This window comes from Sminthopsis crassicaudata, chromosome 2 (assembly GCF_048593235.1).
Source record: "Sminthopsis crassicaudata isolate SCR6 chromosome 2, ASM4859323v1, whole genome shotgun sequence".
Lineage (NCBI taxonomy): Eukaryota > Metazoa > Chordata > Mammalia > Dasyuromorphia > Dasyuridae > Sminthopsis > Sminthopsis crassicaudata.
In genome coordinates this window covers 265,372,804-265,395,719 of record NC_133618.1, presented here as the reverse complement: position 1 = coordinate 265,395,719, position 22,916 = coordinate 265,372,804, and the positions used below count along the sequence as shown (strand labels likewise).

General features: G+C 36.7%; 1 long non-coding RNA gene across 1 annotated transcript; it reads right to left on the bottom strand.

The window, feature by feature from the left end:
- Nucleotides 1-4,829: 4,829 nt before the first annotated feature.
- On the bottom strand, nucleotides 4,830-11,405 carry LOC141553455 (uncharacterized). The gene is made up of 3 exons (XR_012485455.1): nucleotides 11,334-11,405; nucleotides 8,302-8,510; nucleotides 4,830-5,016 (listed from the first exon to the last, which is right to left on the bottom strand). It is a non-coding gene; the product is annotated as an uncharacterized LOC141553455 (long non-coding RNA).
- Between the last annotated feature and the right edge of the window lie 11,511 nt (nucleotides 11,406-22,916).

Sequence of the window (22,916 nt, the reverse complement as noted above, 5' to 3'; positions counted from 1 at the left end):
GAAATTCTTAATCTGTGACTCAAGGGTCTATTTCAGTTGGTCTGTAAATCTGGATGGGAAAAAATATACATCCTTATTTTCAGTAACCTCTAATTGAAATACAGCATTTCTTTCAAACATGAATCAAAGTAACAAACATCACTCAAAGAAGAGTCCATAGATTTGCCAATCTGCCAAAAATGGGCTAAATATAGGAAAGGATTAAGAGCCCTTGACCCTGATGTATTAGAATATGCATTGATAAGAAAAGAGCCTTTTATTTTCTTTTCAACATGTAAACAGGAAAATGTAAGCTCTTTGAGGGAAGGAACTATTTTGGTTTTGTCACATCCCCAGAAGTACATATTTTATTATGTGTTTAATAGATGCTTATTGAATTGAGCTGAACTCATATTCCTGGGATATAAGGGATAACTTGATAGGGCATAAACATTAACAGAACAGATGATGATAGATCGACCAGAGTGATCATTTTTCAACCTAAATTGTCTCAAGTGCAATTAATAATATATGTAAGCCTAAGAATCCTTTCACAAGTAAGTACAATTAAAAGAAGAAAAAAAAAACAGTTCTAGCATAGAATGTGATCACAATACTTTGAAAAGAAAGAGAAATAAGGGAAAGGGCATAACCAACCTACTGAGTTCCAAACAAAAGCAGGGACAGGTGGTGCTCTCCATTAGAATTAGCTTGGTGTCTCTGGAATCTTGATCACTCTGGAGAATCTCTGAAGGAGAAATTCATATTTTCTAAAAAGTGGGAGGAAATGTACTGAAGCATCTCTAACATTAGTCTTGAACTGACCATCTGGCTTTGCCCTGGGAATCCACTTTCATGGCCTTTTCATGAAGAGTTAGGCAGTGAATACTTTACCTACTTTCCTTTTCCTTCAAATACATCCTTCTCCCAAGGTGTCCTTCCTTTTCACTACTACCACAGCACCTCCCTTCCTGCAACATTCAATAGGCTAATGAAAATCTTCCCTCATCCAGAGATGCAAGTGAAAACAGCAGCAGGAATTTTCACACTCTTAGCTGAAAGGGTCCTCTGAGTTTAAGGGAAGGCTTCTTGTTAAACACTCTACCTCATCTCTCCCTTTCCATGGAGCAGAGACTGCTATTTCTACTAGTCCCTCAGAGAATGAGAGTTCAATTCCTTGGTGTAAGACTGAGATTATTGAAATTTATCTGTTCTCTGGAGCAATGTTGGACTACCAAAATGGATACATTTAGAGCTAAGTACCTTACCAGCAAACTCCCTTCTGAGCATTGGAGTGTTAAAAACATTAGAACTTTACTCCTTAGAATGAAATGCAATACAGTATGGCCTGCACAAAAAAGATTTGCCTATCTTTTGCTATCATTTGCCTAACAGAGAACAATAAAACAGTCTTTCTCAATACTGGTATCCTGTTGGAAGTTCCCTGTCCTTCCTTTTTATCCATTTTACAAATTGGAATACTACCTTAGCTCCAAAAAGATGATATGAGAACACATTGCCCTTTCATCTATTTAGGGGTCAGGGACAATGGAGGTGGAGTACGATATATATAACATCAGAGTTGACTGATGTGTTGGTTAGTTTTCCCATGCTGCTTTTTTCCCCCTTTCTTTTATTTTCATTGTTAAAAGGGATGTCTCTCTGGATGGGGTAGATGGGAGGGAGGAACATTGAAAATAAAGCTGAGGTAAATGTTTAAAAAAAATCTATTAAAAAAAACTACTTATTTGTGTGATTTTGGACAAATCATGTTATCTATCTAGATCTCAAATTCCATTTGTATTAAGTAGCTTCTGGGCTGCCCATGTTCAGGAATGACAAAGATCCATCAAAGGATGGTTGGATTCATTCCCAGGACAGTTCAGAACTGTAGCACTTTGCAAAGGTAGAAGTAAATTCCCCATTCTTTATCTTGAGGTAGGAACCAGATTCATTTTTAAATCCTGGTGTTCAATTAACTCAAAAAAAGGTACTAAAATGATTCTATGGAAGAGAGAGAACTAGAAACCCCACAAAGAAGGGCAAATTCTTACAAATAAGTAACCCAAGATTCAAGACTATTTGCATAAGGTTCTTCTCATCTTGGGGTACCACTGCCTGCATAAGGGACAAGAGAGAAAATCTGATTCCTTTCACTTCCAGCTTCTTTCCAGAATCTTTCTTTTTTTTCAGGAACCATTCCATGAAGAGGATCTAGAACTCCATGTCTCCTCTTCCAAAGTTTGAAACCAGAAGAACTGGAATCTTTCTTCTCCTAAGTTGTGAACAATTCTACTCCTCATAAAAGCAGGGAGCAATCAGTAATCAATCTCGGCCAATAAGAAAAGATTTAGACAAATAAACTTGAACCTTGGGTTGTATAAGAATCAGGTATTCACAACTCACATCTGTAATACCTATTGGAGCTTGCTTACTTGAAAAACACATCCAGGAATGTGCTGGTTTAACAACTGATTTGCCCAAATAAAATGTATACATGAAACATTTTTTTTAAATTCAATCTATGTAATATCATTTTCTCCATCACTTTCTTAAGCCTAAACAATAGAACAATAGAACCAATTATTGATTTGTAGCATTTGCCTATGGTGAGATATAAATGTTCTCACTAAAAATTTAATAATTAGTTCTCTTGACTCAATTCAAACTGTCTCCAGAACACTCTTGAATCCTAATGAATCTATTTTTATTTGAGCTATTCAATAATTATCTAATGCAGTGGTTATTAACCTGGGGTCCTTGAACTTAGATGGGAAATCACATATTTATTGAAATTTTATTTATATGAAATTATTTATTGGAATAAATATCTTTCTTTAGATATGGTTCAATTTCTTTATAATTCTGTGTATTTTGTTTTATGCATTAAAAATCATTATTTTGCAAAGGGGTTTATAGCACACACAAAAAAGGTTACGGATCCCTGAGCTGAAACCAATGCATGCATCTTCTTTGGAGTAGGTACATGGCAGGGAAGCAATCTTTCCCCAGCTAATCGCTCCTAGTTTCTGTCTTCTTACTCTTTCTTATTTCCCTCTCTCTGGCCTCCAGTCTGGGATTGTAATGCATTGCAAAATGTCAGTAAGCAAACAAAGAGAGCCCAAGCAAACCTATGCTATCACAGAATCTTGTTTTATAAACTGTTGAGAAACCCTGACATGCCATGAAACCTTATTCCCTCTCTCCCTTCCTCTTTGTAAATGATTTGCCTCCCCCCCTTCATGTATAAATAAACAGAAACATGTCTGAATATTTGGTCCTTTTTTTTTCTTTCTCTCTCCTTTGGTCCTTATAATCAAGGGCTATTACAACAATAGATCTTATCTGTGGAATGGAGGTCCCTCTGCACCTTCAGTTCTGATCTTTGTTTATGCTTGGCTGCCATTGTGGCTGTTCCTGATAGTTTTAGGTCAGCCATGACAGACTATGGGTGACATTAAATAAACACATTGGGAGTCTGGGACCAGGCAGGAAGGGCTGATACTAGGACTCACAGTTTGATTTTCCTTGATTAATCACCCTTTTTATTTAGAATAACTTATTCCATATAGTACCTGTTTGTCTGGCTAAGCAAATTGTGCCATCGGCCAGTAAGGACTGAAAAAAATCCTCATAAATAGAGAAGAATCAAGAGGACAAATAGGACTTACTCAACAGACCGAGTGGTGCTAGAGACTTTCAGTGCATAGTCAGGGATGTTTGTTTATTTTCCTAAATTGTATGCAGCTCTTTCTTTCCTGTTTTTTTTTTTTTTTTTGGCTTGATTTCCCAGCCAGAGCTAAGAAACCTTGTCAAGTCACCCCTCTTCTTATTTGCCCCAATTGCCAGAAGCAAGAGACCTATCATTCTTAACATGAATTGGAGAGTATTTAGCAACCATTGTCAGAGACTTAAATCCTAGCATGTTATAATAAAATTCATATTTTGGGGGTGTTTTAGCTGGTTAGTGAATAGTAGAAGGCATTAGATAGGAACCATGATTCACTGTATTGGATTTTCTGATCAGCACATTGGTCTTATTTTTTAAAGAATCAATCAAGAAGCATTTATGAAGTGCCTACTGTGTGTCAGGCCTGGCAACTCAAGATGAAAGTGACATCTCCTTTCAAGGAAATTAGAATATATCACCATCATTACCATTACCCATTCCTCAAATTCCACAAAAAGTAAAGCAAAGATGTTTCATGGGACTGCTTGTAACTGTGGGTGGGAAAAGCAATCAATCAACTCATGAATATGTACACAAAAGCAGCATCCAGATAGTTTGCAGGGAAATATCTAAGAATAAAAATGCTCATTTCAGGCAAAAAATTCTTGCGGTTTGTAGATTGTTAGTGGCTGAATATGAAAAGAGCTACTTGTATTTTTATTGAATTTAATTTGTTCTCAGATTTTAGATCTCAAATGGACCTTGGCTGAATATGAAAAGAGCTACTTGTATTTTTATAAATGACTATTTAAAAAAAAAAAAAAAAAAAAAAAAAAAAAAAAATTTGTTCTCAGATTTTAGATCTCAAATGGACCTTGGAGATTCCTTGCAAAAAATATTCTATTATCTCATTTCATTCTCACAATTAGGGAGCTAGGTGCTTTGCTAACACGATTTTATAGATGAAAAAACTGAGGCAGACAATAATTGACTTACTTAGAATCACATGGCTAGTAAATGTCTGAAACTGGTTTTAAACTCTTGTTTTTCTGTCTCCAGGTTCAGTAATCTATTCACCAAACTGTCATGCTACCTCTAAGAATCTTTCATTCTTTCCATTTTCTCACACTTTGTGAACAAATTTTGAGGAGGGGATATAAAAGACTAAGACCACTTCTGATTTTGCTTAAAGCTTCTAGCACCATGCCAGATTTATATAAATTTTAAATTATTATCACTCAGCTATGGCAATGACTTATTTCATGAGCCCCCCAGATCTTTATCATAAGTCAATAATCTCCTGATGATTCTATATGACTGCAAATCATGGAATGTCATGATCCAGGAAAATTGCAATTCCAGTTGACCTGAGGAGGAAGGGGAGACAGAGTAAGTAAAAATAGGTTAAAGCATATTATCAATAACTTTTACACCACCATGAGTAAAACCCATCATCAAGAATATAGATAATTAGACATGGAGATAGGCAAGACATATATTGAAAGTGAGGGACAGATTTTGCATAGCCTGAGTGGTGTCCAAGAGACTAAAACAACCAGAAAAAGGCTCCCAGATTGCTGGTTAAAGCCTTTTTACATAAGCTTTTATGAAAAGATATAGACAAGGATCTAGCTAAACAAGAAGTATGAAAGTATTAAAATACCAATGAGATTACCATCATATTATTATCATATTATTCGTAGGGGGAAAAAATTCCCTATCCTCAAGAAGCTTATATTCTATTGAGTCCAAACAGCTACATTCAAGTAGCAAAATTCAACTAAAACAGCCACTAAAGTAAACTAACAGGTTTGTTGGGGTTTTTTGTTTTTTGTTTTTAGCAAATTAAAGTATTAGATTCTTAATGTATGCACAGAGAACATAAGTAAGCATAGAAAAATTTTTTATTCATTCATATTTCAAACATGAGTTAAATAAATTAAACAAACATTTTTAAATGTTTACCTTGTTCAGGTCATTGACCCAAGGGATTCAAGGTTATATAAGACCCATGATCTAGTTCATTCTGTACCCTGACAATGAATCATTTCTTCTCAAAATAGAATAGTTGTTGTTGAGTAGTTCAGTTGTGTCTGACTTTTCACGACCCCATGGACCCTAGCATGACAATGCTTTCCATGGAGTTTTCTTAGCAAAAATACTGAAATGATTTGCCATTTCCTTCTACAGTGGACTAAAGAAGACAGATTAAGTGAATAACCCAGAGTCACATAGTTAATAAGTGTTTGAGGCCAGATTTGAACTTAGGTATTACTGACTTTGGATTCAGTGTTCTATCCACTGAACCACCCAGCTGCCTCCAAAATAGAACAGAGAGGAGCTCAAAACCGAAGATTTAGATGTAGTATACATCATAATCTGATTTTACATTTTCCCCAACTGCTCCTGCTTGCATTTAAGCTGCATGGGGATAGTGGAGAAGGAAGAGGAGGAATGGTGGCAAGGAGAAAGAAAACTGCCTACCAAGTCACATCATGCATTCTTCCCTTGGATTCTTGAACTCACTCCCCAAGGGTACTACTCACTCTCAACAATCCATAACTAGAAAATCTCTCCAAAGTACTTTGCAAATCTACTCTAGATCTCTTAACCTCCTGATATGACCAAATCCCAGTCCTAATGTTATTTTCTATTTTTATGTTCTCTTGCAACTCCAATTCTTTTCCCCCTTTTCAGCCCAACAAATTTTGTAAAATTTCTTGAGAATGAGAAACACAGTTTAAGTAAAATAACATATTTTTTATAATTAGACTAGTTTATCAGGGAAGAGATTCATACAGAAACAACTATGATTAAAATAAGTGCATTAGAGAGCTGCAAAGCAAAGGACTAGCTAAAGTCCCAAAAGGAAAATATGATTGGGGAGCAGGGAAGAGTTCCCATAGAGAGTATGGTATAACATGTCTATGGTTTAACCATAGACAGATGGTATAACAATGACATTCTTCAAAGATAAAATAAGGGGTGAGGGGCTGCTAAGCAATATCGCTTATAATACTTTGTTTTTACACGTTTCTTGTCCAGGTCTACTAAATATGCACTAATCAATTCAATTGCATCTCAGCATTAACATTTCATTTAAGGATGTTTTCTCAGAAATTGTGGTAATCTTGGCTTTCATCCAAATTATCTATGCAACAAGAATCACCATGGCATGGATGTCTGCTTATGACCACCATAAATATGTTCCCAGAATTGCTCTGAACCAACCCTGTATAATGATTGCAGGGCCATCCTAAAATAGTTTTTCAGAAGTTTACCTTGTCCTAAGAATCCTTGATACTGAAGAATCAAGACAGATTTAAAACTTCCAGATAAACATTTTTTTTCCCACCAAAGTACATGTATCTAGTTGGCCTGAGTGATACAAGAACCATTGGTAGGTTTACTTTATAGTTTAACTTTCCTGATGTTCCTTTGGAGCTATACACCCAGATCAATAAACTGTGTATACCTTTTAGTCCAGCAACCACTATTCAGCTTATATCCTTAAAAATATTAAAGAAAGAAGGAAAATACACTTATGTATCAAAATATGTAGAGCAATAGTGTTTGTTGCAGCAAAATTCCAGAACTAAGGGATTATCCATCCAATGGGGAATGGCTAAATAAATTGTGACATATAGATGAAATAAAATATTACTGTGCCAAAAGAAACAATAAAAGGGATGATCTTAAGAGAAACGTGGAAAGACATGTATGAACTTAAAGAGGATGATATTAACAGAACTATTTATACAATAGTAGCAACAATGTAAAAAATATTAGCAACAACAATTTTGAAAGATTCAAGAAATTTGAACATTAAATGACCAGCTAGGATTCTAGAAGAAGTATTGTTTCCCATTCTCTAACAGTGAAAATATGGTTTCAAGGTACAGAATGATGAATACATTTTTGGAGATGGCCAATGTGTGAATTTGTTTTTCTTGAATATATATGTTTGCTACAAGGGTTTTATTTTTCCCCCAAAGGGTAAAATGGAAGGCTAGCAATAGTATTATCAAAAAAAAGTCATTGAAGCACTTTTTCAATGCATAGAAATAAACAAAAGGAACTTCAGAAGGAAAAACAATGATCATGACAGCATTTTAAAATATATCAAATTTATTGCATCCTTTCAAGTTAAAAACAACCTCTATATATCTATGATTTCATATACAATCTTTATTATTTACTACATTTTGTATATGGAAATGCTTATTTTATTTAGTATTTATTAATATCAGATAAAAAAACACTCCGTCCTTTCCAGAAAAAATAAAATCAATGTGAATAGGTTAAGGGGGATACAAGAACTGCCCTCTGAATTAAATGTGTCACAACTCCTTTGCAAGCATTAGTTGGGACAGAATTAATGGTCTCTCTGATAGTAGCTATTTTGGAATTTGGATTTTGAGCTTTAGCATTTCTAGATTGAATGGTTGGGGCAGAGGGGGAGCAGAGTTTAAGAATAATGTTTTTAAATGGTGTATAAAATTTTTTTTCCTCCTCAACAGAAGCTTAAGACTAAGAGGGAAAAAGAAAGAATGAGGTGACATTATATAAAATCTGAACACTGTCATATCAATCCCTGAACATTCATCAACAGCTTGCTCTTGACACAAGGGATGAAGGATGAATTAACTCACTGTTTACTGTCTCCTGCAGAGAGGGCAGACTTTGTTCCTTCACAATAGAGACAGAGATATGAAAGAGATGGATGGGCACTCGATGAGACACCTGCAGGGGCACTGAATGGGTGACCGACCTCAGTGGTACTTGTCATAACATGGAGAGTAGCCAGGAGGCTTCAACACTGGCACCAGGTTCTCTCCAGAGTTCACTCTTTGGAATGGGCCTGGAGCAAAAAACAAAAACAAAAACAAAAAAACAACCCTGGGTGACAATCTGTAATGGTCCTGTCCAGTTGCCCTCATTGACACTTTGTCCCTGACAAAAAATTACTATCCTTATCATTTCCACATCTTATTTAGTTATTTTCTATGTGGGGTCCCTAAGCTTCCAAAAGAAAGTGAAATAGAAGTGACAAAAACAGAATGAGGAAAAGAGAAACAGAGACAAAGAAATAGGAAGAATCCTTGAGAGGTACAAGAGAGAAGGAGGAAATGAAAGATACCCAGAGAGACAGGGAGAGGGAAAGATAGAGAAAAATAGAGGAGAGAAATAGAGACAGAAGAAGGGAGATGGAGGAGAGGAGAAGACAAGACAAGAGATACAAAGACAAAGAAGGGAGAAGAAAAAAGAGAGGGAAAGACAGAGACACAAGGAAGAAAGGAGGAGATAAAGGAGAGAGAGAAAAAAGAAAAAGAGAGAGATGGAAGGAAGGAAGAAGAAAGAGAGAGAGAGACTGTTATTTCTACTGTTTGCTCCTTTAACTATGAGGAAGGTTAATGCTTTGCTGCCAGGTTGCTGAAGGTTAATTGCTGCTTCTAGGGGGACTGCCCTAATTTGCACTGCCTTTTAATGACCTTCCTGTAAGCAAATGCCAGAAGAAACCTGCCTGCAGGTGTGCTGCATGGTCTGAAGGGAAGTAGCCCTATTAAAGGAAATGTATGACACTACACTACCTGATTTTAAAAGTGCCTAAGTGATGAGCTGAGACTGATATTCAATGGACCATTATTCAGTCCAATGCTGTGATCGGATTTCTCTCCTACAAACATTTTCAGTAGAGTTTTCAGTTATAGTCCAATTGTTCATTTCTTCTCATCTTGAAGACTGGACACTATATCTAATATGTTTCTGAAATGAAAATCCTCCCCTTGAATGTTTATTTTATTTTTAAATTTAAGATTTTTCCCCAGTTACATTCAAAACAATTTTTACATTTATTTTTAAGTTTTTGAGTTCTAGCTTCTCTTCCTTATCCCCACCCATAATTAAGAAACCACATATGAAGTTATGCAAAATATCCCCTTGAGTTTTAGACAAGAACAAATGGCTTCCATTTTTCATCTTAATTAAACTAATTCCAATTAGTTTAATTGGTAAACCTCAAGACTTTTACTTTTAGAATTGTAAATTTGAGCCTCACATTGGTCATTTTTCCATTCCAAACCCCTTTCCACATTATGTGCTATCATATTTTGGAGGCAGCAATGAAAAGAGTTCTGACTTTGGAGTCATGGGAGCTAAGTTCAGATCCTGATTCTGCCCTATTACTTGAATAAGTCACTGAACTTATCTGAACCTCCATTTCTTTATTTGTAAAGTGGAGAAAATGAAATAATTAACCTCAATAGTTCTTCCTATCTCTAAAATCTACAATCCTTTGATTCCAGATGCCTTGTTTGAATTTCCTCACTACATCAAATGAACATTTAAAAAGTGCTTTATAGCCATGTTGGAAAAAATGTTCTGAGTGATACTAAATTAGAAATTGCTAACATTACTACTTGATTTAGCATCTTTCCCCTAGCACCATCCTGGTGAATTCTTCATTATCCCTTCATAAACTAAACTCTTTTATATTATTAAGGACCTGTGATAACTATTGCAAAGTTCATTGAGTTTACCATTCTTTCTGTTGAACTCATTAACTTTCCTTTAAATCAATGGTCCTCAAACTTTTTAAATAGGGGGCCAGTTCATGTCCCTCAGACTGTTGGAGGGCCGGACTATAGTAAAAACAAAAACTCACTCTGTCTCCGCCCCTCAGCCCATTTGCCATAAACTTGTGGGGCCCAATAAACATCTTTAGCCCATCACATCTGGCCCGAGGGCAGTAGTTTGAGAACCCCTGCTTTAAATCATCTTTTGCTCCCATTTCCTCATCAATTTAAAATGACCAATATTCTCATAATCTTATAAGTCCTAAGCTTTTTAAGGGTAGCAACTTTGCTGTTTTCTTTGTTTTGTTTTCTTTAATCTAGCATCAGTATCTTAAATATTAAAACTAAATATAATACATAGGGAAATTAAGGAATACATGATGGATGAGAACAGACTATTGCAAACCACCAATGAGGAAGTAAAAAGAAAAATAGGCATAAAAGACTTTATCCAGGGACTCTACAATAGGAAGACTAAATGTTCTGGTCATATGATGATGGTAAAAGGTAGCAGATGAAGAGTCATTAGTAGTCCACTGGTATGCTCACAATGTTGGAAGAAAGTGAAGGATTCTAGCACATCTTGAACCTCTGCAGTCATACAGGAACATCAGGCAGGGATGGAGATGTTCATCTTGGCACTGCAAATTTTAGCAAAGTACAACTATCCTAGTATGGCACTGATTTTTTTTACTTTGATTTTTTTTTTTTGGAGGGAAGGGCATTCTGAGGAACAGAGATAGCTTTGACTTTATTGGTATAAAGGAACAATTAGAGTAGAATTTTTCTCCAAGAGTCAGATTGTGACGTGCTCTCCTGGCAGTTACAATTACCAGTCTGTCCTAGGCCCAACAGAGTACCTCTGACCACTGTCCTTTGCAGTGTGAGCTCTACCCGGCTCGCCTCCTCTGAGGCCTTCAAAGGTCTCTGGCCACAATCTCTTGAATCTACAGTTTAATAACCGATAGCACATTCAAGAACAGCCATGTGTAATCTTAAAAGCCTTTATTATACCTACTCACATAATGCCCCGACTGATGCCCTGACTTGTTGGTTCCCGAGTGAACACCTGGTCAGAAGACCCACGTGTTCACTACCAAATTCCTTACCTCTTTTGGCTATCCATCTTGGCTTGGCCACCCAGGCTAGGGAGCCAGGGTGAAGAGCGCAAGGTTAAAGAGAGCAACTGCTGCCTGCAGTGGGCTTACATAGGGCCTGTGAGGTCACACACACAACCAATCAGCGAGAGAGTCACCCATTATGAAGCTATCTCAGTGTGGACAAGATCCCATCTACAAGGCAGTCCTAATATCCACAGAAATTACTTCTGGGCCTCAATCGCCCGATGCACTGTGGCGCTGCCCATTTAAAGGGCTCTTACATCAGATGATCATGGGTCTATAATTTGAACTCTTAGAAAGTTCTGGGACATTGAAAGACTAAGTGATTTCCTCAGCTAATAGCTATTAGAGACTGGTTTTGAACACAGGCCTTCCTTAATTTAAATCCATCTTTAATTTAAATCTGGGCTTTTATACTAGATGCTTCTCTTCACTGAACACTTTGGGCATTTAATCAACCTCATATTCAGGGCCAGTTTTATGATTAGGAAAATTAGGTAGGAGCAGCTAGGTGGCGCAGTGGAGCACCAACCCTGAAGTCAGGAGGACCTGAGTTCAAATTTGACCTCAGACACTTAGCACTTCCTGGCTGTGTGACCCTGGGCAAGTCACTTAACCCCAATTGCCTCAGCAAAAAAGAAGAAAGAAAATTAGATAAAAAGGCTACCATCTGAGGGCATGTCAAAAAAAAGGCTTCCCAGAACCAAATTTCAACCCAAACACCTATCATCCTGCAATTTTAGTTTCATTATTTGAATCTTGAGAGTCTTTCATTTTTCATTCATTTGGGATAAGACTATTACCATATATGAAATGTGAATAGTTTCTGAAGTGATTGAAATGAACAGATTTTGATCAAATTAATCTGAATAGTCTTTATGGAGGAGGGAAGTTTAGAGAAGTATCTTAATGGGGAAGAGGCAGAATAGAAAAGAGAGACAAGGCACACTTATTTAAAAAATAAAATATTGAAATTTTAGAAACAGGAGTAAGCAAGAAACAGTATGTAAATGTGCTTAGACATTGCAAAGAATGCAGAGATATAATAAAATGGAAAGCCATTTGATGGAAGTCCATGAAGTAACATGGCACAATGAAAAGAGTGAAGACAACTATTTCAGTGGTCCAGGTTTAGAGTCGTTAGACCCTCAACAAGTATTATAGCTCTATAAATCCAGAGTTAGGAGTAGATTTAAGTACTTTAGTAGAGGAGAGAAGTGGTGATCTGTAGTTATGGCATTAAAGTGCCAGGCCTGAAGTCAGGACATGATTGAAATGATTGAACAACAACAACAAAGTTTATAGACTCATTTAGAATAGAGTCAAGTGCTCTAATGGACTTTGAGGCAGGAAATATTCAATACTAAGCCCACATTTGATTCTTACCAGTTGTGTGATCTTGGATATGTAACAATCTCTTCTCATCCAATAGCTGCTCATGGAAATAGATATAGTTATTAATACCTAAATGTGAGGTTTTTATTAGTCTGAAATGACATATTCACAAAATATGGTACAAATTCTGAAGTTCTAAATGAATGTTATCTAGGGATAGAGAGAAGAATTCAATTTGATTATTGCCCTGATAAAGCAAATGAAAGTTTAATGCTGAGTGGCTAGTAGTAATTAAGATTAAGTTTCATTTTCCAACTTTGAAAGTAACACCTTAACTTTTAGATTTCTGAGGGTGATTTATCTCTTCTGGCAAATGATAAATGATATTGAATTTCTATGTTTGGACCCCATGAATGCTGATGGGTCCAAAATATCCTTTTAAATTCATTTTTAAAGTTTCCTTGCCTCTCTTCCTCTTAGTCACCACCATAAGAAATGTTCTTCAGATCATAGGGAGTTCTAAGTGGATTGATTACTTGTTTTAAATAGCTCTTTCATTTCCTTTGGGGAAGGAATCATACTTTTAAGAAGGCCTATTCTGAGGCATCATGGGAAATCGCTATTCAGGGCTCTGCTTACATTTTCAGCAGGAATATAAAATGAGACACCTACAGTACCTGAGCAGAGTTAGAATTTTCCTCCAAAGACAGAACTTTTGTTCTTTTATCAGATTTCTGTGTATGGGTGATTGTGGGCGTACTTGCACGTATAGTCACATCTATAAAGAAAGGCAACAGAAAAGGCCAAAAACATTGCGGAGGCAATGAAGGAGCAGAACATGCCCTTCTAGGGAAATAGGCTGTCAAAAAGTAATGGAATCTTAGTGGGATCAGCAATGAAGCTTATGGGAGTGAGGTGAGGAAAGTGCGCAAGTTATAGGGGAGGTAAAACAGCTAACTAGGAGAGTGTGGGTTCAGATTTAGTAAATGACTATTCTCCTGGCTAGGAACAACCATCACACTTCATCAAACATCATGCATAGGAAGGCACCATCATACTTCCACAAAGGGAAGATTTTTGTATATGAATTGAAACATACAATCTCTTGGGAAACATAGACCCAAAACTCTGATAGCTGCAGAATAAAGTCTTGTTCCTGGACACACAAACTGAAAAATAGACCCTTCACAAAGATCTTTTTTGACAGCTAGGTGATTCACTGGATAGAAGCACCAGATCTGGAATCAGGAAAACCTTCATGCAAATCTGGTCCAATATTTAACCAGTTGTGCAAAATTTGGGCAAGTTGCTTAACCTTTACTTACCTCAATTTCCTCAAGTGTAAAATGATGAAATTAGCATCTCATCCCCCCAGGACTATAGTAATGATAAAAATAATAGTTGTAAAGTGTGTAACAGTGTCTGGTACTTAGTGAATGTTACATAAACCCTAGTTATTATTATTGTTGTCTTCCAAAGACCTTTACAATTAAAATACTCAATAGTCTAAATAGACAATAAAGATGGCAGCCTTAAAACAAAGAAGCTGCACTGGAGAGGAATCATCTTAGACTGCAGCAAGAGGGATATCGGTTGGATATGATAAAAGTATTCCCAACTTTTGTGTGATGGTAAGAGCACTAGAACAGTTTTATTCTCTAATTCATTCAATAAACAATTATTTAGCAACTATACTATTCAAGGCACTTGACAAGGTATTTGACATACATAGGCAATCACAAGTCTTTGTCCTCAAGTAGCTTAAATTCTGGCTATGACCAAAGCTCTGACCATCAGTTTTCTTATCTCTTAGATGACCGAATCTGCCAAATCACCAACAAATCCTTTTAGCTTTGAAATTATGTGATTTTTGAGAATATAATTATGATGAGATAATCAAGAAGAGTCATGGGATCTCTTCCCAGTATTCTATATTGACTGATATCTTTACTTTTATGTACTTTTCATTTTTAATGCTTACCTCCCTCCTTACCTGCCTGTCTAGCTGCTCCAATCCTACTAATGGTATTGGAACCAAAAGCATTTTGGATAGTCAAACCAAGATCTAGATGCATTGGGGACAAGGCATGAGAATAAGAGTACTACTAAAAAAGGAAAAGACAAAATCAGAGAGGGGGATCATTTTATTCTCCCACTTCCTTTGGCACTCAATTAGGATACTTTAATAGTTTTATGAAGCAGAAAACAGCTAGAGAAGTATTTGCTTCATGGACATTAAATGTCATTTATGTACAACAGCTCAATGCAACCTCTTCATTTAATCTTGAATGGGCATTGTATTAATCTCTTCTGGCCTAACTGTGAGAACCATCTTTGACAGAGCTCAATTGATAAACAAAAGCAGCTAGATCACTGACTTAGAGCTAGGATGGGCCTTTGAGGTCATAGTCCAACCAACTCTACCTTTTACAAATTAGAAAATTTACACCTAAATAATTTAAGCGAATTTCCCATCCCTGAGCTCTATTCCCTAGCCATAGAGTTAAGATTTGAATGCAGATCCTCTGACTTCAAAGATCATCATAGACTTCTCCCAAGTGGTGCTAGTTCCACTTGGAAATAGGTTACTATTGTGAGGATGGAGAAGAACATGAAGAGGGAAAGTAGAAGAAAAGGGAACTCAGACATTATTTCTTTTCCTGGCAGTATTCTCTTTAGGCTAGCACAAAGGGAAGGCCCAAATAATCAGGGAACTCAAATTCCTATGGCTATGTTTGACTTATTCCATCCCTACTTATTGCTCCCTTCCCCTCTTCCTTTTCTTCCTCCCCCTCTCTCTCATGTACAAGAAAAATGATTAAGGGACCAACAATATTTTTATTGCTCCTTTCCATGGCTAAACACAGCCCCAGTCCCAGATAGAGATGCAGGGGCTCTTATTATCAAGAATTTATAAAGTGATTCTGAACTAATGAAACTTCTTTCCTTCCCATGTGTCTCTATTTTTCAGTATTGATGGGATACAGTGGAAAGATCACTGGCCTGGAAATCAGAAGTACTGGTTTTAGGACTCCCTTGCCATCTGGGACAAGTCTGGGATAAATATGGGCCCTGACTTTTCTGGACCTTACTTTTCTTCCTTGTAAAAGTAAAAGACTTTGACTAATGGACTTTTCAAGATCTTTTCCACTTCTAACATTCTATGAATGTGTTTTTTCACATTGGTCTGTCCACAGCTCAGGGCATATGGCAAAGCCAAGGAAGCATCCAAGATGAGCCTTTTTTTGGTATTACATCCTGCCTTTCACAGACAGGTAGGTGGTGTAGTAGTTAGAGCATTGGGATGGGAATCAGGAAGACATTCATCTTCCTGAGACATGGCTTCACACAGTTATTATCTGTTTGACCCCAGGCAAGTCACTTATCCCTATTTACCTCAATTCCTCATCTGAAAAATGAACTGGAGAAGGGAATGGCAAACCACTCCAGTATCTTTGCCAAGAAAACCCCAAATGCATTCATAAAGATTTGGACATGCCTGAATGAACAACAAAATCTTGTCTCTCACTATACTCAAAAAAAGAACTGAGTACTATAGACCCCCATTCAGCAATCATTTCTTGGGCACAAATTCCAGTGAAATCACTAAGTGGAAAAGGGATTTTAACTCTCTCTGTCCCATTTTGCTTCTTCATAGATCATAAAGTTGAATTTAGATGATTCCCATTTCTCAATTGTGGGTTTGAGTTTTACTTCCCTTTTCTTCTTTGAAAAAGTCATAATGATTGCACCATTCCTTGAAAAGGTGAAAGAGGTCTAGAGTACTAAACTCCTTCCAGAGAAAAAAATATGAATTTATAGCTTTTAGGGGTTCTGCAAACCAGAAAATAATAGAGAAATCATGCATTCTGCAATAATTCTCCTGAGTGTATTAAATTAAACTGACAGCGTTGATACCCTGCTATTCATGTTGAAATAATTAGCAATTCTAAGGCTATTAATGGTGCATTGTATCACTATTTTAGAGTTGGTAGAATGAATGCAAAAACCTTTTGGTGACTTTTGCTCCTACTAAAATTTAATTAGCCTTAGTTATTGACCTCATGTTTTATGTAACAGTACACTCCAAAATGATCTCATAAAGAATGGAAGTTGGGAAGAAAAGTCTCTCTTTTGCTTAAAAAAAAAAACTAGCATCACATAAAAGTTCTCTGAGTGATTTTTAACTACTTTTGTAAAGTATTCTTATAATTGCTAACATTACCTGTGGGACTGACTGACTTTGAATTTAATTGAAGTAAAAATGCGTCACTTTGACAAGGTCACTTCTGAAAGTGGAGCTGCATCACTTTGTATTGCCTTTTGGGTTTTTTTCTCCTAAATTAACTATGATCTATAAAATTATCGATAAAGAATAATATCTCGGCCATCAAATATTAATAATGATTACAAGAGGGGGAAACTACCTTTAATGCACATAAAATTTATGGATAATAATGATCTCTATTAAACCTGAAAGGCTGGGAGTATGTCATTTGCTAGGGGGGAGAAATGCAGTAGGTTAAAATGAAAAGATTTCACTATAGATGCTACTCCATTTGACAATTTTTCACTGCTGAAAGTTCTTAAACAAGTTCTAAAAATAGGAAAGACTTAAAATGCAATCATATTTTACAAGGCTTTAACTATCATCATCATCATCATCATCATTATTGTTGATTATTATATTATTATTATTAGTCAACAAGTAGTGACATCTAACATCATTATTTGCCTAAATCTGGGTTCTGTCTGCCTTCTGTAGCTATAGCACCTTCCATAATTGACTTCTTTGCACTTCCACACCATGAGCCCCTCTACTGATGACCATTCCAGAATTTCCCTCCATAACTAGGATCTCTCTGCCCAGGAAAAACCAATAACCTTCACATATGCATCTAGCTGATAAACATCATAAATGAGAGCAAACCAAGGTCCTTCAGTGCTGAGTCCAGCATGATTCCTATTACCTCACTTACCCTAATCCCCCATAATTCTTTGCTCTTTCCAATTCTTCATCCCCATCATTTAATTATCTTCAAATTCAAGTCACTTCTACCTTATTTTAGTCCTTTCTATATTCTTCTTCTCATGCCCTGACCCTGCCCAGCACCAAGACCATTAGGGAGATCTCCCTAAAATGCCCAAACCTCTATCCAGGATATTTGACTGGTCAAATGCTTGGATGAGATAGGAGTCGCATAAGCTCTCCCAAAAGGATAATTCAAGCATATTGAAACCAAATACTCTCTTTTCCTGTTCATATCTCCAGAGCTTAGCATAATAGTTGGCAGGTACATAGTTAAAAACTTAAATGCTTATTTATTCGATTCTTTGCATCCCCAATGCATATAGTTCAGGCCTTTATTACTTCTTAGCTGGACTCTTATAATAGGCTCCTGAGCAGTCTCTCTACTTCCTAGTAATCTTCTTAATGCATTGTTCTAGGTCTGATCATATCCCTTCATTGCTCATAAATCTTTGATGGTTTTCTATTGCTCACCAAATAACGTTCAGGTAGATGCCTTATAGGGCAGCTAAGTGGCACAATGGATGGATTGTAAGCCAGAAAGATTCATCTTCCTAAGTTCAAATTTAGCATCAGGCACTTACAAGTCCCTTAACCCAGTTTGCCTCAGTTTTCTCATTTGTAAAAATAAACTGGAAAAGAAAATGGCAAACCATACCAATAACTTTGCCAAGCAAACCCCAAATTAATTCATGGGGGTAGGACATGACTAAAAACAACTAAACAAAAGATGCCTACTTTTGGCAGTCAAAGACCTCCATAGTCTGGTTCCAACCTACCTCTCCAGTCTGGTTTCATAAAATATTTCCCTTCATGTACCCAGTGCTTCACCTGGATCTTATCATCATTCCTCTACTTTGCTCTGCCCTTTCTTGACTCCAAAGCATTTATATATGTAGTTCTTCCCCTTCCTTGTAATAGATCCAAACTCCCAAGATCTTCTCATTCTTTACAACTCAACTTAGGTACCACAGTTCAGGAAAACTTCATAAATCTTCCTCTTAGTCCCATTAGTTATGAGCCTGTTGTCTCTTTTCAAATGTCTCATGAATTCTACTTTGTACTTGAATCACATTACAAAATGTACTAAAAGGACACAAGGTTCAATAAATAGAGACTAAATTCAATCTTTGAGATCTACACATAGTAAGCACTTAATAAAGCCTTGTTGTTCCCCACCACCCCAAAAAATATAACCATTTGAATATGTGATTCATCAACTGTACTTCCAGTCAACTCATATCTCTTATAAGGACTGCAAGTTCCTTGAGGTGAAGGATGTTTTTCATCTTTGTAGTCTCAGAACATAGCCTTAGATACAGAAGGATTTTGCAGAATTCTTGTTGAATTGAATCAAAGTCAGAATTTGCTCTCAGAACTGCTAACTCCAAGTTCTATACTTTGTCCACTTAGTCAAAAAAAAATCAAACTGAGGCCTGGAAAAGATCTTAATGTAGACAAGCTAAAGTCATCCACTTCATCCCAGACCGTTACCTTTCATCTTGATTTTTGTCTTGCCACTGGACATTAATGACCAGAAGAGAAAGTAAATTGGGCAATTCTGTTCAATTCTGCCTCACTTAAATCCAGTTTACATACAACTAAAGATATCATCATAGTGAGGTTTTTGGTCTGAGAAGAGAAGATAAATAATAACAAAGACATTGCCCTTTTCTGTGTTTCATGTTTTGTATAATTGAGAAATCAAATTATTATAAATACTATTATTATTATCTCATTTTTACTGATAATGGACCACTTTTGCATCATGATTTATTGACATCTAGGTTCTATTCTCCCTCTTTATATACAGTGAGACTGTCTTGGGTAGTAGAATTAGCACTAGAGGAAAGTGGGTCTACATCTCAACTCCAACATTTATAAACGTTATTGTACCTAAGGCAACCCACCTTCATTTTCCTTATTCATAAAACGGGTAAAATAATCCTTTCATTATCAACTTCAGAGATATTGTGAAGAAAGTGCTTTAAAAACTTTAAAACCCTAATTATAAAAATGTGTTGTCTTGTTCATAGTGTCCTACTCTTGGTGACCCCATTTGGAGTATTCTTGTCAAGGATACCAGACTTTGCTATTTCCTATCTAGCTCATTTTACAGATGAAGAAACTAAGGTAAGCAGCAATTAACTGGGATCGCAGAACTAGTAAGTGTCTAAGACCATATTTGAATTCAGGAAGACGAGTTTTATGGTTCCATGCACTCTATCCATGGGACCAACTGGCTGCCCATCTAAATGGGAATGATTATTAAAAAAGGTTGCTTCTCAGCAAAGCTTTGTAAGTGTCCTCACCATATAATCACAGCTGTTTTCCATGTGGGACACAGGAGCTATGGATAGGAACCTATTCAACAACCTCAAGAGAGAGACAGATTTTAGTGGCCCATATCAGAGGTGAAAATGACCACTAGTACATTCACTAAAGTGAGTGAAATTGTTCAAAGGCAAATTTTTTTGTACCACAAACTCAAATCAGGTTGGGTGGTATTTAAGGAGAAGTGAAGGTTTTTAACTACTGCCATTGAGAAGAATCAATGGAATCCTATCAATGGAAGAAGGGAAGGAACTCATGCAACTACTAAAAAAAAATAAAAAATAAAAAATAAAAAAAAAAAAAAACAGGAAAGCTCAAATCCCTTGGGCCACCCACCAAAGAAAGGCCATCATCACACCCAAAACACCCTTTTCCCATAATGGGGTATAGAAATATCTACCAGTCACCATTTTTCCAGATGTTCACCCCCAATATAAATCAGCTCTATTCAAGAATCTCTTGACCTTTACACCAGGTCTAGTCTCACCATTCCTTCTCCCTTCCCCCAATACCAGATCATCTTAAACACTGATAATTCTAGAAAATTCATCAGGTTTTATTGAACTAACTACCTGCTCTTCCACTGAAGACCCAGCAGATCAAACCTATTTTTAGCCTCCCCAATTACTCTTTTAACTATAAATATTTCTCCTCAATAAATTGACTTACTACCTTCTTTCTGCTAACTTTTGCTGTGTTTTGCTTTCTCTTTATTCATGCTGGACCTTGTAATGCCAAATCTTATTTAAACTACATTAAGACAGAATGAAACTATCTCAGATAAATGATTGGTTGGTGAAGAGGTTCAGGTACACTGAATAGCTCTCTTTAAAGATGTTCCCTTAAATTGTGCATTCTAGAGTTCTTGGCATGTTAATGTAAAAGGAGAAACAGGAGCAAAAGGGTGGTGGAGTTGATAACTGTCCTGTATCTGTATCCTAATCCTAGGTCTTCTCAGATGATTGGGTTTAAAAGTAGAAAGCCTATTCACAAGATGAATGAATCCAAAATGAAAAAGAAATTCAGAAAAAGCCTAGGTTGGGTTCTATAAAGACATATGACCTACAAATCAGGACTTGAGTTCAAATGTTATCATTTACCAAGGATGTGCTTTCAAAAGTTATATAGACTCAATCTTTTCATAAGGGAAATTGAATCAGATAATAGCTGAATTCACACAGTGCTTTAAGATTGGCAAAGAGTTTTCTACATATTGTTTGTTTGAACAACACAGTGAGATAGGTGCTATTATCATTCCCATTTCATAGAAGGGGAAACTAGAACTCAATGAGGTTACGTGACATCCCCTGAGTCACACAATTAGTAAATGTCTTAGGCAGAAATTGAACTTGGGTATTCCTGATTCTAAGTCGAGTCCTGATGTCCCTTCTAATTCCAAATTTGTAACCCCACTGTTAGAAAATTCTCCACCATCTCCTAAGAGGCGGGTTTGAAGTCCCACATGTCAAAATAGCCACCCAGTTTGTTGGTCTCTTGCATTTTGTTGGCCTTTGCTCACTTTGATCCTAGCACTAACTATGCTATCAAGCTGAGTTTCTGAAACTCAGATGTGCCTCCCACCTGGAGATAATATTTGCTTGATTATCTTGTGATGAATGACCCTTCTCCTCCTACCCACCCCTTCCTCCTGTTCCTTTACTGAATGACTATAACTACATTTTCAGAATGTAGCCCACCTGCCAGCATTGAAGCTTCAACTATAGAAGTCTTTCGTTCAAAATTTCTAATCTATCCCACACCCCAGCCACATCTGAGTCAAGGCCATGGAAATATTAAAAGGGGGTTTGGGGGAGGTGGATTTGAAAAAGGATATTCTCACTTCCTACTTTGCTCCCCACTACCAATCAGCCGACTACCCCCTGAAGCTTCAGGGATGGCTGAGTTGTGATTGTTTCAAGTCAGTAAACAATAGACTTTTTTTTTCTCACCCAAACTCCCAAAAGTGCAGTCAGGAGAAGTGCTATAAAGTCTGAGATACTCAAACTAAAGCTTTCAAACCACACATGGCTCTTTTATTTGCAGCATATCACCCTTCAAGACTTGTAATTTCTGCATCAGAATATCATTACACCTGCCTCTGTGAGGCATACAGCAATAATATGGCTCGTTTAGCTAATGATGATTGCAAATGTGGTTCCAGAATCACATAATTGAGTTTAACTATGACATTTATATTTGGTGGTTATGCTGTGGGCATTTTCCCACAACCTGTTCTGGACTGCTTGGACTAGGTACACACAAGATGCACCACATCCTCGTAGTGGAAATTCAATTAAGTAAATATTTATTAAGTTCTTACTTTGTGGCAAGCCCTATGCTAAGCACTAGGGATACAAATAAGAGTAAAAGATAGTTGCTGCCATCAGGAAGCATATAATCAAATAGAGGAAGACTACACACAAAAGGAAGAGGAGATTGAGGAGAGACCCTATGGGATGCAATCAAAGTAGAACTGTAATGGAAAATAGCATTTGTCCTTTATTCCAGAAGATAACCATGATATCAGGGAAGTGATGCTTTGACTTGCAAATGAATTAGATTTAAGTGAGGGCGGGCTGTACACAGTCATCAGCCACATTATCTCCTCCAGAGTCATCTGGAGTCCAATAGTAAGATATAGATCAAGATTCCTGAAGATGCTTCTGGATGGCTGAAGATGCTTCTGGATATAATTGAGGGGAGACCTTGGCCTTTTTAAGCTAAAGTCATTACAAGTCTCCGTTTGACTGAGGCGATGCCCATTTTAAGATCTCTATAAAGGCAGTATTTCAAAAGTATTCCTCCTTTCAGCCCTCCAATCAGAGGAGAAAAGCAACTGAAGGAGAGTTGAGAAGCTGTAGAGCATCCAAACT